A 14,803-nucleotide genomic window follows, 5' to 3' on the forward strand; every position below is an offset into this window, starting at 1 on the left:
GTCTTGTGGACCTGCTCATTAGGGTGGAAGAAGTCTGATTGCTCGTCCTCCGGGCTTTAAAGTTTGCTGTTGTTTCTAATCCTTATTATATTCAACTCATTGAGGTTTGTGTGTTCCGTCCCAGGCGGTGTGTTAGACGGACAGCACCCTCTGATCACTGACCGATTGGATCCTGGGCCTTGTTTATGTGCTGTGAATCCCGAAGTTTGACTGCAGAATTGACATGCAAATCTTGATTGCTCATTAGCAGTGGCACGGAATTTGTTTACTGCTAGAGGATGCCATTTATAATCAGATTGCTTAAACATTTGTGGATAAGTGTGTGGCGACTCCATTAATTGGGATAAGGAGGCCAACACATCAATATCTGGCGGAGTAAAAATGGAAGAGCCATCTGTTGAATAATACTTCATCTTTATGCCATATTCTGTCAGAGTAATGCCAGTTCATAAATGTCCTAAACCACATTTCAGTGAAATCAAGAGACAAAGATACGGAGGCTTGTTTCTGCCACAGGATAATAAAAATAAAAAGGGTAATTGTGACTTAATTTCACAGTTTCTTTTTTTATTATTTTTAGAATTGCAAGATTTAAACTCAGAATTGTGAGATTTTAATTCAGAATTGCAAGTTTCAAGCATTAGTAGGAAAGTTGGAATTGTGAGATTTAAACTCGCAATAGACCTTAGTCAGATTATATACCATAATGAATTTACTATGGATGAAAACAAGGCTGCATGCGAGGGATAGACCTGCAGTCTTTACAATGGAATGGTCCTAGATCATATCAAACTTTCAAAAATGTTTTCTGGAGTTTTTCTTTTTCACTGAAAGTCTTTTGGAAAGATGCATCAGCTGAACAATCCACACGTTGTTAAATAACAGTACAGTCTATTGCACACTCTGTACTTGTTTATCAATAATCAAATATGGTGCTACCCTGATTAAGGTCTATTGTGGAAAAAAAGAATATATGCATGTATTTTTTACTTCTCTAGCAGAAAAAAAACAAAAACAGATTTGTTAGATGCTAAATGCTTGTATGAATGAATTCATACAAAAAGAACTGCAGTATGTAAAGATATAAAATCGCAAGTGTATCTATCTTGACGTTTTCAGAATATTTGTTTCTCAGAACTGAGTTTATATCTCAAAATTCTGACTTTTTCAGAATCGCTAGGAAAAAAGTCTTAATTGTGTGATAAAATGTCTCAATTAGGTTTTTTATAGATTGTTTATTCCATGCCAGAAATGGGCTTCTATATAAAGATTCGTATCTGTGTTCTTGAGGAGTATCTCGAGCAGCTTTGCTAAATAAAAAACAATTAACCATGGTTAATTACAGACATTTTCCTTATATCCTAATGCATTCTGTGAGAATAGCAGAGCAAAAGGCTACTTGTTTAAAACAGCGGATATCAAGTAATTGTAATTTCAGTGATGCAAAATTATACATAACCTCCAGCTTTTTAGCTTGTTTTGAACAAATTACTCTCGTATGGCACATCACTTTTCACCTCTTCCATATTCTGTGTGTGACCTCTTGTCTATCTTTGCTTAAACAGATTTGCGTTGTTTGACTATCGTTTACGAACAATTTTCCTGTCATTTTCTCGGAACCCCGAGGCAACTGGGTTGTATCCATGATAATTTCCACCCAAAAACAAATGCACGAGTGTGGAGCCAGATATGCTATTTGGGCCACAAACGATTCATGGAGCAAATTCCCTCAAAGACAGAAGTGTTTACCTTAGCCAGCTAACAACATCTGAAAATTCATTACAATCGAGTTGGCTACGCTCAGCTGCGAACACATGCAGCTCTGATGGGACACATAAACATGGCAGTTACATAATAGCCTGCAGCAGCTGTGTTAGTGAGAGGTGAAAAAGATCAAGCTAAGGGCATGATGACACTGTGACAAGCTGTGCAGCTTACTAATGCGTGTATTATACATGCATGAATCTGTCTAATGGACATGGAAAATACATGAAAGAGGTCAATGATGTGTACCCAACATCATCTGGTCTGCACATCTGTCTCCAAGACAATAATTACCAGAGTCAACGCCCGGGCTATAGAAGATGCTATAGTGATGCATCTGTCTCAGGACTTATAGCCTAATAGTTTCATTCATCCTTTCATTTTCTCAACTGAAAAAAAAAAAACTTAAGAAATAGCCTACATGAAGACGGAGGAACTTGAAGAGACCGAAAAGTAACAGGACTAAAAATTATCATGAGCATCCAGCATTTGAGCTGACAGTTTAAACGTTGGGTGGACTGACTTTAATGTTTTCTTTCTTTCAGCTGAGACTTTTAGTTATAGCTAGTTACTGTTGTAGTTAGTTTAATTAATTGTCAAAAATCGTCAAAAAAATCAATGATTAATCATCATCGTCATTGCCACTGACTGACTTTAGTTTCCTATTTTTAGTTTTCAGTACTTGTGGATGTCGGTGGCAACTGTCTGTTCGGTTGCCAACTTTCTTCAAATTACCTTCTTTTGTGCTTAACAGAAGAAAGAAACCCTTACAGGTTTGGAACAACTTGAGGGTGAATACACGAGAGATGAATATTCACTTAGTGGTGAACTAGAAAGGGAAACTCCAGCCAAAGATGAAAATTATCTTATTTCCTCAACCTCATGCTTACCCAAATGTTTATGACTGTCCTTTTTCAGATAAACTCAAGTGAAGTTTTTTTAGAAAAACACTCCATCTCTGTGTTGTTTAGTAATTAAAGTGGTTAGTAACCTAGAAGTTGACACTTCAAAAACCACACAAACGATAACTGTGGTAACACATATGACCCCAGTGAAATGTCTTCTGAAGTGAATAAATAGTGTTTATAAGAATAATATTAATAATGACAGTTGGCCATGTGATAGTTTATACTTTAAAAAGTTAAACATATTAAGGTTCTTTTATACAAATAGCTGTCTTTTCTCCTCAGAAGGCACTGATTCATCTACTGGGATAGAAGTATTGGGTGAAGTATTTCTCTGAGCCTGAGAAAGTTCTAGAATGATGAATGTCCATCACTTTTTTAAGTCTTTCTTTCTTTCTTTCTTTCTTTCTTTCTTTCTTTCTTTCTTTCTTTCTTTCTTTCTTTCTTTCTTTCAGAATCAGTCATACATACATCCACTGAATATGGTGATCAGTGATATCTGAGGATGTGCAGTTGAAATATGAATTCTGCTGTAACAGACGAGGTACTGTCAGATCCTCCCCCAGTCTCACTGGCTGACTCTGGCTCCCGCTCTGATTTTCTGAGTTTCCTTTGGAGAAGAGGGTGGTATGAACACTGACCTTGATGATTAAGGAGAGATGGAGTGGAATTGTGGAGTGTTTTGCTCTGCTCCAGGCTTTGGAGATTAAGAGGATTGAGATGAGAGCTGAGATTAACCTCTTCATTCATCTGCGACCGAAGCGCCAGCTCAACGTACACAGGACACATACACAGTTCATCTAAAACAAAAACAAAGGTCGTATAAAAAGCTCCTCTATCTTTTTTTATTGATCATATGTATTAAAAGGACTAATAGACATTCAGAACCTAAGCATTTTGTGCTCATTATGCATTCAGAAGCTTGATAACGGCTGAGTTGGGTCTAATCTCAGGGCGATGTTTACTTGCTGCTGGTGTCATGCTGCCATTCGTATGAAACTGATTACTTGGCAGACTGTGCGAACCGTGCATTCAGGGTGACTGTTAATCAGTACATGCTCACTGTCTCTCGGGAATGGGTGACCAACTGAAAAATCAACGAAACAACCAAAAGGATGTTATGCTGGAATGTAAACTGCTAGAGTTTCAGTTTCATAATCACTTCCTGCTGCTCTACACGGAAAAGAGCTGATGGGCAATTGTCTTTTAGAGGAGTACGCTTGAGTTTGTTTTGTTGAAAATTGGTAGCGCCAATTGAAGTGCATAATATAGTGTTATTTAAAAACACGTGCTTATTTCACTAGAAAATCTCCCTAAAGGGATGTTATTTATTTTCCTAAAACACCATGTAACCTTCTGAGACTCCGTTCCTTGGAGATAAGGGATAATTATTTTCTTTACTGTTGTCGTTCTGTCTCTCTCTCACTTCCACTATTGGGAATGGAAAGACAAAATGACAAATAAACAAAGTTATAATTACTGTGCCGGTGCAACCTTTCGAAGCAACTACTAAGGCAGACTCACATAGAAGTAAAACCGATTCTTATGGCCTCCTTGCTGAATTCCTGACAGACTTAACATTCTAACCTGCCTCTGTCTTTCTGTCTGATAAAGAAGCAATTTGCCCCCCCCCCCCCCCCCAAAATCCTTCCATTTTTCCTCTTTATTCCTCTCTCCTCACACACAGTGGGCTTGTCTCATGATTGCATCAGTTCTCATTTGCTTCCCCCCCACCATAAACGCTCAGAGCTCCTCTGAGCTTGTCATCCACGTATGGATGCAATCTGTTATCAAGACTGCCAGGGGAAGCCGCCGAGCTACTAGTGTGACCGCCTACGGTCTGTGCCCAAACCACCAGCTGAGGATATTATGCATTATGGCATAGTTCATCCAAAAATAAACATTTATTGAACATTATTATTAATACATTAATATTTGTGTCCTTCCAAACCAGTGTGAAACACAAACAGGGGCTGTCAGGTTAAAGAAGCACCAAAGAAGTAGTCAAAGTCTTCTGAAGCCATATGATAGACTTGTGAGGGAATAGACCAAAAAGTTGTTATTCTTTGAGAAATTTGATTGACAGACCATGGTTGCAATTCCCTTTCATTGTATACAGTTGAGCAGTGCAGAAGAAAGCAAGTCATATAGGTTTGGAACGACATGCGAGTAAATAAATGATGACAGATATTCCACTTTTTGATGAACTATCCGCTAAAAAGAGACTTAACAGCATCCAAGTTTTGATGCAATCGTTGCTAAAAGCAGAATCAGATGCCTGATGGCATCTAAAGAACTTTGTAACTTTATACCACTCATACTGAATGACACCTGTTTGAACTGATTTGGGACAGGCTGTCCATTTCTAAGATTTCTCTGTGGATAGTGTAAGCGACGAGACATTTTAGATCTGTGTAAAAGGCTTCTACTGACACTGTCGCAGTCTGTTTTAGCATGCTGTCACTCATGCTGATAAAATCTCTTGAAGCAACTTTTCTAGTTGATGTCTTTCACTGTATCCCAAAATTCCCAACAAATCTTGCCCAAGAAAACATCTATCTATCTATCTATCTATCTATCTATCTATCTATCTATCTATCTATCTATCTATCTATCTATCTATCTATCTATCTGTCTATCTGTCTGTCTGTCTGTCTGTCTGTCTGTCTGTCTGTCTGTCTGTCTATCTGTCTATCTATCTATCTATCTATCTATCTCAGTTTTTCTGTACTTCTAATATTTGGGATTTTCTGAATTGCCCTTTTCACGGTGGGTAGTTCGGTTCTACTGTGTGACAGGGAAAGTGTCTCTCTTTATTACAGACATTCACTCCTCATCAGTCCAGGACAGAAGTGGAGGGATTTGCCACCTAGAGCGAGTGACCTCCCTCACATTTACAGAAGGAAGGAGTGAAAGGAGGATTACTGAGGTAAAATGGAATGTAAGAGAGAGTAAGTGATAAGGGGAGAGGATGAATGCAGAGTGGATTGGTGATGAGAGAAAACGGAAAGATGGAACTGATGATTACAAGGGATAAAATAGAACTGGACCCGGCAAAGAAAGAAAAAAGTACTTTTTTTGTTTAGTATTTAATCTTTAGACTAGAGCATGACATCATATCATGTTGTTCTTATTCAGGGTCCAAAATGATTTTGCATGGTTAAAATCTTTAGACTGGCCCTTTAGACTAATGGACTTTTTAAATTTTTGAGAGGATCATCAGTGTTATTGGTATTTTGAATCCCATTCGTTGTATTACTTTTGTTAGTTTCCAAGTAATAGTTATGGACTGCACTTCAAAACTTAGAAACTGAGATGAACTTAAGATAAACTTAAAAAGACTTGAGATAAACAGAGGCCTTTAAGAGATTAAGAGATTCTGCCTGTACTCAAACACACATACTCACTCACGCTCCACATTTGAGGCTTTACTTCTGGGACAACAAAGGATGCGCATCAGCTCTCCTGTAGAAATTGTGTCTCTCTAATAGGCTTTGAGAATGTTTGAACTCCATGCCATTTCAACAGCAACAATCAATAGATCTTCATGGGCCAGGGCTCAAATGTTCAACAGAAGCTTATTATGATCTCTAAAAGCAAGTTTAGAGTTAACATAAATATATATATATGTGTGTGTTAAGTGTAAACTTGCTTTTAGAAATAAAATATACACATTCTTCAAAAATATTTGCTGCTATATTTCTTTCAATGGAAACCAAAATAATATTTTTACTGCCGAAACATACATTTACAGTTTTACAATGACATGAGGGTAAATAATGACAGAATTTTCATTTATTAGTGAACTTTTCTTTTAACACACTTTATTCTCTTTTACAGCGCCGACACATTGAGGACAAATTGAGGACAAATAAGGTGAAGGAGAGAATGAATGACTGCATCTCTGAATGCCCACTAGTCACTAAGGACATGATTTGCTTTGAAAGCTCCGTAATTCTTCAAAATGATTGTGTGTGTGTTGAATAACATAACTACTCCACACAGGTGGTGTGATGTATATGTGAGCATTTGCCTTGAGGTCTTGCCACAGGCAAAGACAGATGGACCAACCAGTTGGCCAGACTACTTTCACGGGACATGAGATGGGAAAAAAACAGCATTTCTTTATTTACTTACAGGTTACCTGAGGGAATGTCAGGTGGAAATGTTGTAACTGACCTTGCTAGCTTTCCAAAAAACTTTGGCAAATCCAAACCACTGACCCTGAAACCAGTTTTTCTAAAAAGTGACAGTATTCGTCAGATTTTTTTCCGCTCAGTATTTGGAGACATGTCTACTTTTAGAAATGTTATTGTACCTTTTCCTTTTCTCTTCAGTGATTCGGCTCTGACTTCTGCACCGTTTTGGCAGCTCTTAGGGCTGATATGTCACTTTGTGTCTTGCCCCCTTTGCTTCCTTCCAGTAACCTCCCACACTTCAGACTGTCCGGCATCCGATTTCTTTCTCAACTGTTTACTTTCACTCAGGTCCGTCACTAGTGGGGTGAAAGGTGGTGACGATTATAAGGGCCCACGGCTGAGGGGGACCCCCAGCGATCTCAATCGTCTAGCTGAGGCCAGCCTAAAAAGATGATCAGGACAGTTGACGGGCCACTGCTGTGTGTTGTCACTAAAGCTTATAATTTTCACGTGTTTTTTAAACCTTGCCAATTGAATAATTCGAAAGAGTTTAAAGCATTCAAACACAAGACGCAGTAAAGCTCAACTGAGTAGGCTACTTGCGTGCTATGCAAACATAAGGAATTATTATCATCATTAAATTAGGCACGGTCACTTTAAGAGACAATACATCCAATATAATGATACACATTCGATTTCTTGGGAAATTGGTTGAATCGCCAGGGGGGCCCCCTAAGCCGTGGGCCCCTATAATCGTCACCACCTTTCACCTCACTAGCGACTGACCTGCCCCTAACCACAGCCGCCTGCAAGCTTTATTGTAAATATTGCGTCAAAATCAAATCTATTTGAGTGCAATTTAAACCTGGATGATTGTAACAACTCTAAGTTCGTCTGCCTTGGAAAAGCTAGCATGTCTCCGACAAAGTGATAACACTCATTTCCTTCTCTAGTGGAGCTCAACCAGGTCTCATCCCAATTGTCGGTATTTGTGATTTCACAAATCCCGGAAAATATGAGTTGTATATTTGTATGAGTTGTAGTCCAAACGAGCCTTTCATTTTTTATTATTATTATTTTTATTATTATTTTTATTTATTTCATTAAATGCCCCTATATTTTTTTAAAGGATATATTTACGATTTAGTTTTAATCCAAATGCATGCGCTAATGGAGTGAACAGCAATGAAGATCATGCAACAGAAGTGTGCGCTCACTCTCTCTCTCTCGCTGTCCTTACTGTCTTTAGTACTTTAGTAACTTGTGCATTGTTTTACTTACTTGCTTTTGACATATCCGACCAAACCACAAATCTTTTACGCCGCGCGCTCAATCCACTCAGATTCTGCTTATCAGCTCGCACGCATCCACAATACAGGCGTTTATATTGAATGTTTAACATTATATTAATTACTTACATGTACTTCATCATTAATCTCTAATAACTCCATTCTACTCTCTGTTGTCAGTGTTTCTTTTTCTGGACACAGCTATTCACACACTGTGTGGTATCAGGGCATTTTTACGAGTACTTGTAAAGTACAGGAGCACCTAAGCTGCTTTTGGTGAAGACTGAAGAATGTTGCATCTGAGACAGGGTGTCAGTATAGACTCCCCTCATCTCTGTCTATGTATTATTCAGTGTGTGTGTGCACCGAGGCTGCAGTGAATTTGAAGGCTCATTACAGTGAGGTCAGAAAATTGTTTGGCCCCTGCAGTTCGTCAGAAATAGTGCTCACATCAATTCAACAAAACAGAACCCATATGATATCACAAATCAAAAATTTTGAGATGGGCTTCTTTCTTATTAAGATGAAATTGATGTCTCATTGCATCACCTTGTCCATGCACCACAGATTTTTTATTATTTTATACCATTTGTTCCAAACAATGCTAATGTATTTCTTTTATTTTAATTAATGCACAAAAGAAGACAATTTTTACCTCGCTGCAAGCATGGTGTTCACTGATGTGTGAGAATGGAATGTACTGATTTAGCTAAGACACATCTGCCTATTCATAGCATCTTGCCATTTCCCTGAGAAATCTGTGGCGTTGCATTACTCTTATAAATTAGTGCAAGAGCAAAGTAGAAGGTGATAAGCAAATACCAGCTGTTCCACTGGCATTCATACCCTTTCTCAAAAACCCTTCTGAGACTAAATTTTGGATGAAGGGAAATTAAAATATAACAAATTGGACTGATTGAGAAGTGTATACAGAGTTCTTAATTGAATATTAAAAGGTGATATTCTGAAATAATATTACAATTTAATATTTAATACTTAATATATCTTAACCTTAAATGTATTAATGTGCTGGCAAAGTTAAATTTTCAGCGTAATTTCTACAGTTTTCAGTGTTATATGATCCTTCAGAAACCACTATAATATGCTGATTTGTTATATCAATTTTGTACACAGTTGTGTTGCCATTTATTTGAATTTTTCTTGTAACAATGTCAAATCTTTTGCATCACTTTTTATCAATTTAACACATCCCTGCTGAGCTGGTTTTTCTTATATTCCTCAGTTGAACCTAAAAATAGATTTTCTTGTCGTAGTTGACCATTCGAGTGACCTTCTAATTGGACGTTACATTCATACATTTAACATTGATTACCATAATTGATTTGCTCAAAGCTGTTTAATATAGGTTGGAGTGTCAAGTACATGAATATTAATACAGAGACAAAGCCTTGTGATGGCACAGCTATAAAAAAGTTAATAGTGAAAATAAAATGTTAATGGTGCTTTACAGAAAATAATTGATGTATTGAAGCTCTGGTCATCCACATGGGGCTCCTCAACCAAGTCAAATACTAGCTAAATGTAGTCCATTATAGTAGGAGTAATACAGTGCAGTATTTGCAATACCCAAAACCAATTAAGTATTGATATTTTAATGGCATCAGTAAGAGCATGTAAATCAGAGACGTAATGCCCATTCAAAGTGAGAGGGCACGTGCACCCTCAGGTTTTTGAGCCAAGTGGATTTTGAATACAGCTTCCAAGCGAACAAAAATAGCCAATTAATATTTTCTATATTTAATACAATCACACCAGATTAGAACGTTTAGTGCGTCATGTCGTCAGCTGCTAAATTCAGATCTTTGTTCGCTGGCTGGCTAGACAGACACGTTTTCACAGCTGTGCATTATAACCAATCACACACGTTGCTGTTGAGCTTATGAATGCAACAACCAATCAGAGGTGTTTAGATGAGTCATCGCTGAAATGCCTGTGTCTTTTTCACTCGCTCGCTGACTTTTAATAACTCTTTCTGGCGAATTATCTCGTCAGAAACAAAGTGCAAATGTGTGTACGGATCTGTAAGATATTAATTTTATAGTGTAAATGGCTTCAGTGATTTTAATGGGCGTTTTTGAGAGTGCTCGAACTAGACTGTCAGTGAAAATGTTCTTTGATAATGTAAATGAAAGTGTTATATTAGTAGCCTAACTTGCAATGTTTTTATTCACATTAACTTTCAATGTCAAATTCACATTAAATATAAACTATACATATAAAATTTTATGACATGATACCCATGTCTGTTAATTAAGTTAACAGACAGTTTTTTAATGCACAGTTAATAGATTATATTATTAGATTACTTTGACCACCGCCTACTATAGATCAACATAATCTATGTTGAGCTTAACTAAGGTGAGAAGCAAGATATTTCATGATATTTCAGTTAATGTGTTTGGGAATGTTTCGAATAAAAAGGAAAAAATAAATAAAACACAAGTGCTGTTGTGGCTGCTGTGTGTCACATGGCGCCCCTGGTGTAAATTAAAAAGTTTAGCCCTAGCAGTGTTTTCAAATCTTAGATGTTCAATAGTCAATCACTCTGCATTTAACCAAGAAAACTATGAGCACTTTTGTATAACCTGTGTGATGAGGAGATTTTTTCCGTTTTCAGGAGGGATAATCAAATCAGCAGAGAGTGCAGATGTTCTCCACAGCTGGCCAGATGCCTAGAGGTAAAACCTAGAGACTGTGAATCATTTCTCTTTTAGTTGTATTATTCAAAGTAGATGGTCCTGATCTATAAACAACAACCACTATGAAAAAATCATTATGCAAACTGATGTCATATTAACAGCAAAGCTAATAAAATGTTCTGCTCACCATGTTTCTGATCTCTGAAAGAAAATGTCTGTTTTGTAATGGGTTCATCATAACTTTAGTGTGAACTTGTAGTTTCACATATCGCGTGCAATTTGAATAAAGGATAAATAGATTGACAAAATAAATGTCTTACATTTTCAGTTTTTCAATTAATGCTGAATGGCCTCATTTTTGAGCCATGGGCATTCAAATGGTTTTAGTATAACGGCTTTCCATTCATGAGTAAAGGAAGGCCTGTGGTTAACTTACTGGAAGAGACCTAACATTTTCTTATACAACATAAATTACATACTCATGCCACAATGTGAAATTTGAAACTGCTGTTTGCTTTAAAATCTATTATAGAACATATTTTAAGTGCAGTACCTACCACAAGGATGTGTTGTACATAATGCACAGCAAGTAATGTAAAGGCAAGTAATGTAACTTCATGTTTGAAGTATCACTGTATGTTGTAGAAGTCTCCTTCCACTATTTTGAAAACCTATTAGAAATTCCATAGGGATTGCATGGTGAATTAGCCCTCTGGGTCAGCCAGCAAATTGATGACATGACTGAACAGCTCTATTCTGTCAAAAGGCATCTCTCATTTGACGTGTAGAACAACCAGCCACACCTTTTGTAAGTGGCAAAGACAAAATGAGGAAAATGTTTCTTGTTCAGTTGATACAAACAGCCTCTAATAAAATCCTAATATATTTTAAAGATTCAGTCCCATGAGGCATGCAAACTTTGACAAGTGCAGTAACTAGTTCTTTCCTCATGCTGGCAGTGATGATAACAACGGCACATTTTACTGTCAGTACTGAAGTGTGCTGTGCTGTTGTGAACTTTCACTTACACTTATGGTATTATTTTGAGTATTCTGCAAGCTTCTGATAAAGTATACACTGTCACAGGCAGACTGAACAAGTTGTGTTTCTACAGTATGAGATGAAATTAAAAACTATAATAAATTACTTAATTACAAAATTAAAAATATATATGACAAAGTTAAAGGTAAAGAGTCCGTTTCTTGTCAGTATTCCAATATTTTCTGATTTGATAGATATTTGATGGTTAGTGATTGGGTTTGGATGTTTCAGGATGTTGGTCAAAAATGAGGGGTGATGGGATGGGATCTCCTTGAGATGAATATGATGATTGAAATGAATGCCCACTGGTCTGCATCATTAAACTGCCTGATCTGCTGATGTGATCAAACTCCATGGACAAAGACAGCTATGGGAGAGAGAGAGTGTGCCCTTAAAATGCTGCTTGAACTTATGGAAAAAATTAATAAATGTATTTAAAATGCTGTTTTTATTGAAACTATTCTTCATCAAAGGATAATGAATAAAGGTATCAGATTCCACAAAAATATTACGCAGCACAACTGTTTTTCCCCAACGTTGATGATAATAAGAAATATTTCTTGCAAGTTAGAATAATTTCTATGTTCTATGTTAAACTGAAGACTGAAGTAATGGGTGCTGAAAATTCAGCTTTGCCATTACATTAAATTACATTTCTAAATGTATTACAGTTGAAAACATCTATTTTTAATTGTTACGTCACAATATTAGCGATTAAATTTGGTTTTGATCAAATAAATGTAGCCATAAAAATGCTAGTGTATAAATTCTCAAATGTGCAAATATAATAAAATGTATAAAAAGCATGAAATGCACTTCGGCACATGTTTTCTCCTGTCTGCTTCCTTTCCCAGCACACCATACTCATTAGTGAAAGGTTTGCAGGTTTGTGCGTCTCATGGTGCCATCAACCAATCAGCATTGACATGCCGTCATTTTCCTCTGTTCCAGAGCGATCGTTGCACGACATTTATGACTCAGGTGACTATCTCAGAAAAGAACTGTCAATTTGTGTCAAAGCAACTTCAGTTGAGATGAATGGGAATGCTAATGATCACCTCTCCCAAGTTTTATTGATTGATTTGCTGATTTAGTTGTGTTTAATTAGGACCAGAAACTGAATTCTGCATAAAGAAGAGTAATCTTTCTCACTTAAATGTCAGTCCTATAGCAAGCCATGCCAAACCACTTTGCAGCTTTTCAATATCGCAAATCAAATGCTAGCTCTGCTCTTAAGTGCTCACTCACATCCTGTCTCTGTCCAACATGTGTAACAAGTCTGGAGTATAAACATATGGCTCAGTTACTCTTTATATTCCCATGAGGTGTCTGAGAGGTTTTGTTGCCACTGTGTATTCCACATTTGATGCCCCCTTCCCTGTTTGATATCCGTTGACTGGCAGATTGAGTTAAGCTGCTCTAATGGCATTTCAGAGCCGAGTGTCCAGCGAGCACCATGATGGATTCTGCTCCCGCCCATCTGAACTCAATTTGGAGGCAATCCAAAAACACTGGGTTTGTTTATATAGGTGATGATGTTCTATCGGACCTTTGCCTCTGTGTGCCACTCGCTGAATTTGATAGCCCTAACGTGGAAAATGAGCTTTCCTCTCTCGTCATCTTCTTGTCAGCAGAGGCCGTTTTGTGGCGTTAATGGTCCTGATTAGATGTCCCTTACTATCTCTCCCGCAGGCTGGTCACACCCATCCGGTTTACCTGATAGAACGGGACGGAATCCACATATGGATTCTCTCGTGAGAAATATCAGTCATAAGTATCACTTATGTTGGGGATGAGGAGGAATTTGCGTCATAGATTCCCAGAGGTTTTTCACTGCCACTGACTTGATTGCGTTTGATTGTCTCTGAGGGCTCCTCCTGCCACTCTGATTGAGGTGAAAGTTGCCAATGCTGTAAAGTATCATCTGGCTTTTTATCTTTTTTTTTTGTGTCTGCACACTAGGGCAGGACAAATGTATTTAAAATGCTGTTTTTATTGAAACTATTCTTCATCAAAGGATAATGAATAAAGGTATCAGATTCCACAAAAATATTAAGCAGCACAACTGTCAAATACGGTGCACAATTAGTCTTGTTTCCATTGTTTCCAAGTTGTGAATGATACCATGATAGCGAACCGTACTGTAGCGTACCAATGTTTTGGGACCCTTCGGTTGGGGTACCTATCACAGAAGACCAGTACCTAAAGGGTGGAGCTAGACTCACTGTTGAACGTTTATTGGTTAACAGTGGATTGTCACTTGTGTGCATGAAGCATCTACACTTGTTCAGAGTGGACAAACAAAATATATAAAAGTGCCTTTTATAATTGTATATTTTCACGTAACTGGGTTCTTCTCTTTCCTCCCAAAAAACTATTTCATCATGCAATTATTAGAGTATGCATTTTTCCCCCAGTGACAAGGAAAGGATGTTTCTGCACCAACACATGATCTACCGTCTCAGGGACGATTGCTCGACTTATTTATTTTCCTGGTGTTATTGTGAGAGCATCAATAATGGTGATGCATCGAAGCGTTTTTGAATTGCAATTTGTTACCACCCCTCCCACCGGCTTTTCAATTAAGACATGTGATAAAATATGACAGGTGCTGAGTGTGTTGATTTGTGCAGTTGGACTCCATTGTGAAATGAACATCTTTATGTCCATATGTGGGTGGGTGGGTTATCAAAATCAAAGCACGTATAGCACTGGCCCACAAATCCCTAAATGGCATCATAATGAGTCTTCATTTGAATAACAGCCTTGAGAAGATGAGGAGATGCATGCGCTCCAACAAAGGCTGGTAATCAAGCACACCATTAAGTGGTGGATGTGGATTTAAACAAAGTCTTGGTTGAACACCTAACCTACTTATTTCATCCCTGATGGATTAGAAGAGTTTAGCCAACGTGCAATGATTTTCTTCGGCAGCTTTTCTGTCTGATTTTCACACTTTGGTTTTGGACATATAATATTTTTTAATGGTGACTAGTACGTCATAT

At 37.5% G+C, this 14,803-nt stretch overlaps 1 long non-coding RNA gene across 1 annotated transcript; it reads left to right on the plus strand.

The window, feature by feature from the left end:
- The first annotated feature begins 3,145 nt into the window (after positions 1-3,145).
- LOC132113976 (uncharacterized) lies at positions 3,146-10,795 on the plus strand. Its single transcript, XR_009425234.1, has 3 exons — positions 3,146-3,486; positions 5,492-5,598; positions 10,736-10,795. It is a non-coding gene; the product is annotated as an uncharacterized LOC132113976 (long non-coding RNA).
- Positions 10,796-14,803: the final 4,008 nt, after the last annotated feature.

Source organism: Carassius carassius, chromosome 3, assembly GCF_963082965.1.
Source record: "Carassius carassius chromosome 3, fCarCar2.1, whole genome shotgun sequence".
In the NCBI taxonomy this organism is placed as follows: domain Eukaryota; kingdom Metazoa; phylum Chordata; class Actinopteri; order Cypriniformes; family Cyprinidae; genus Carassius; species Carassius carassius.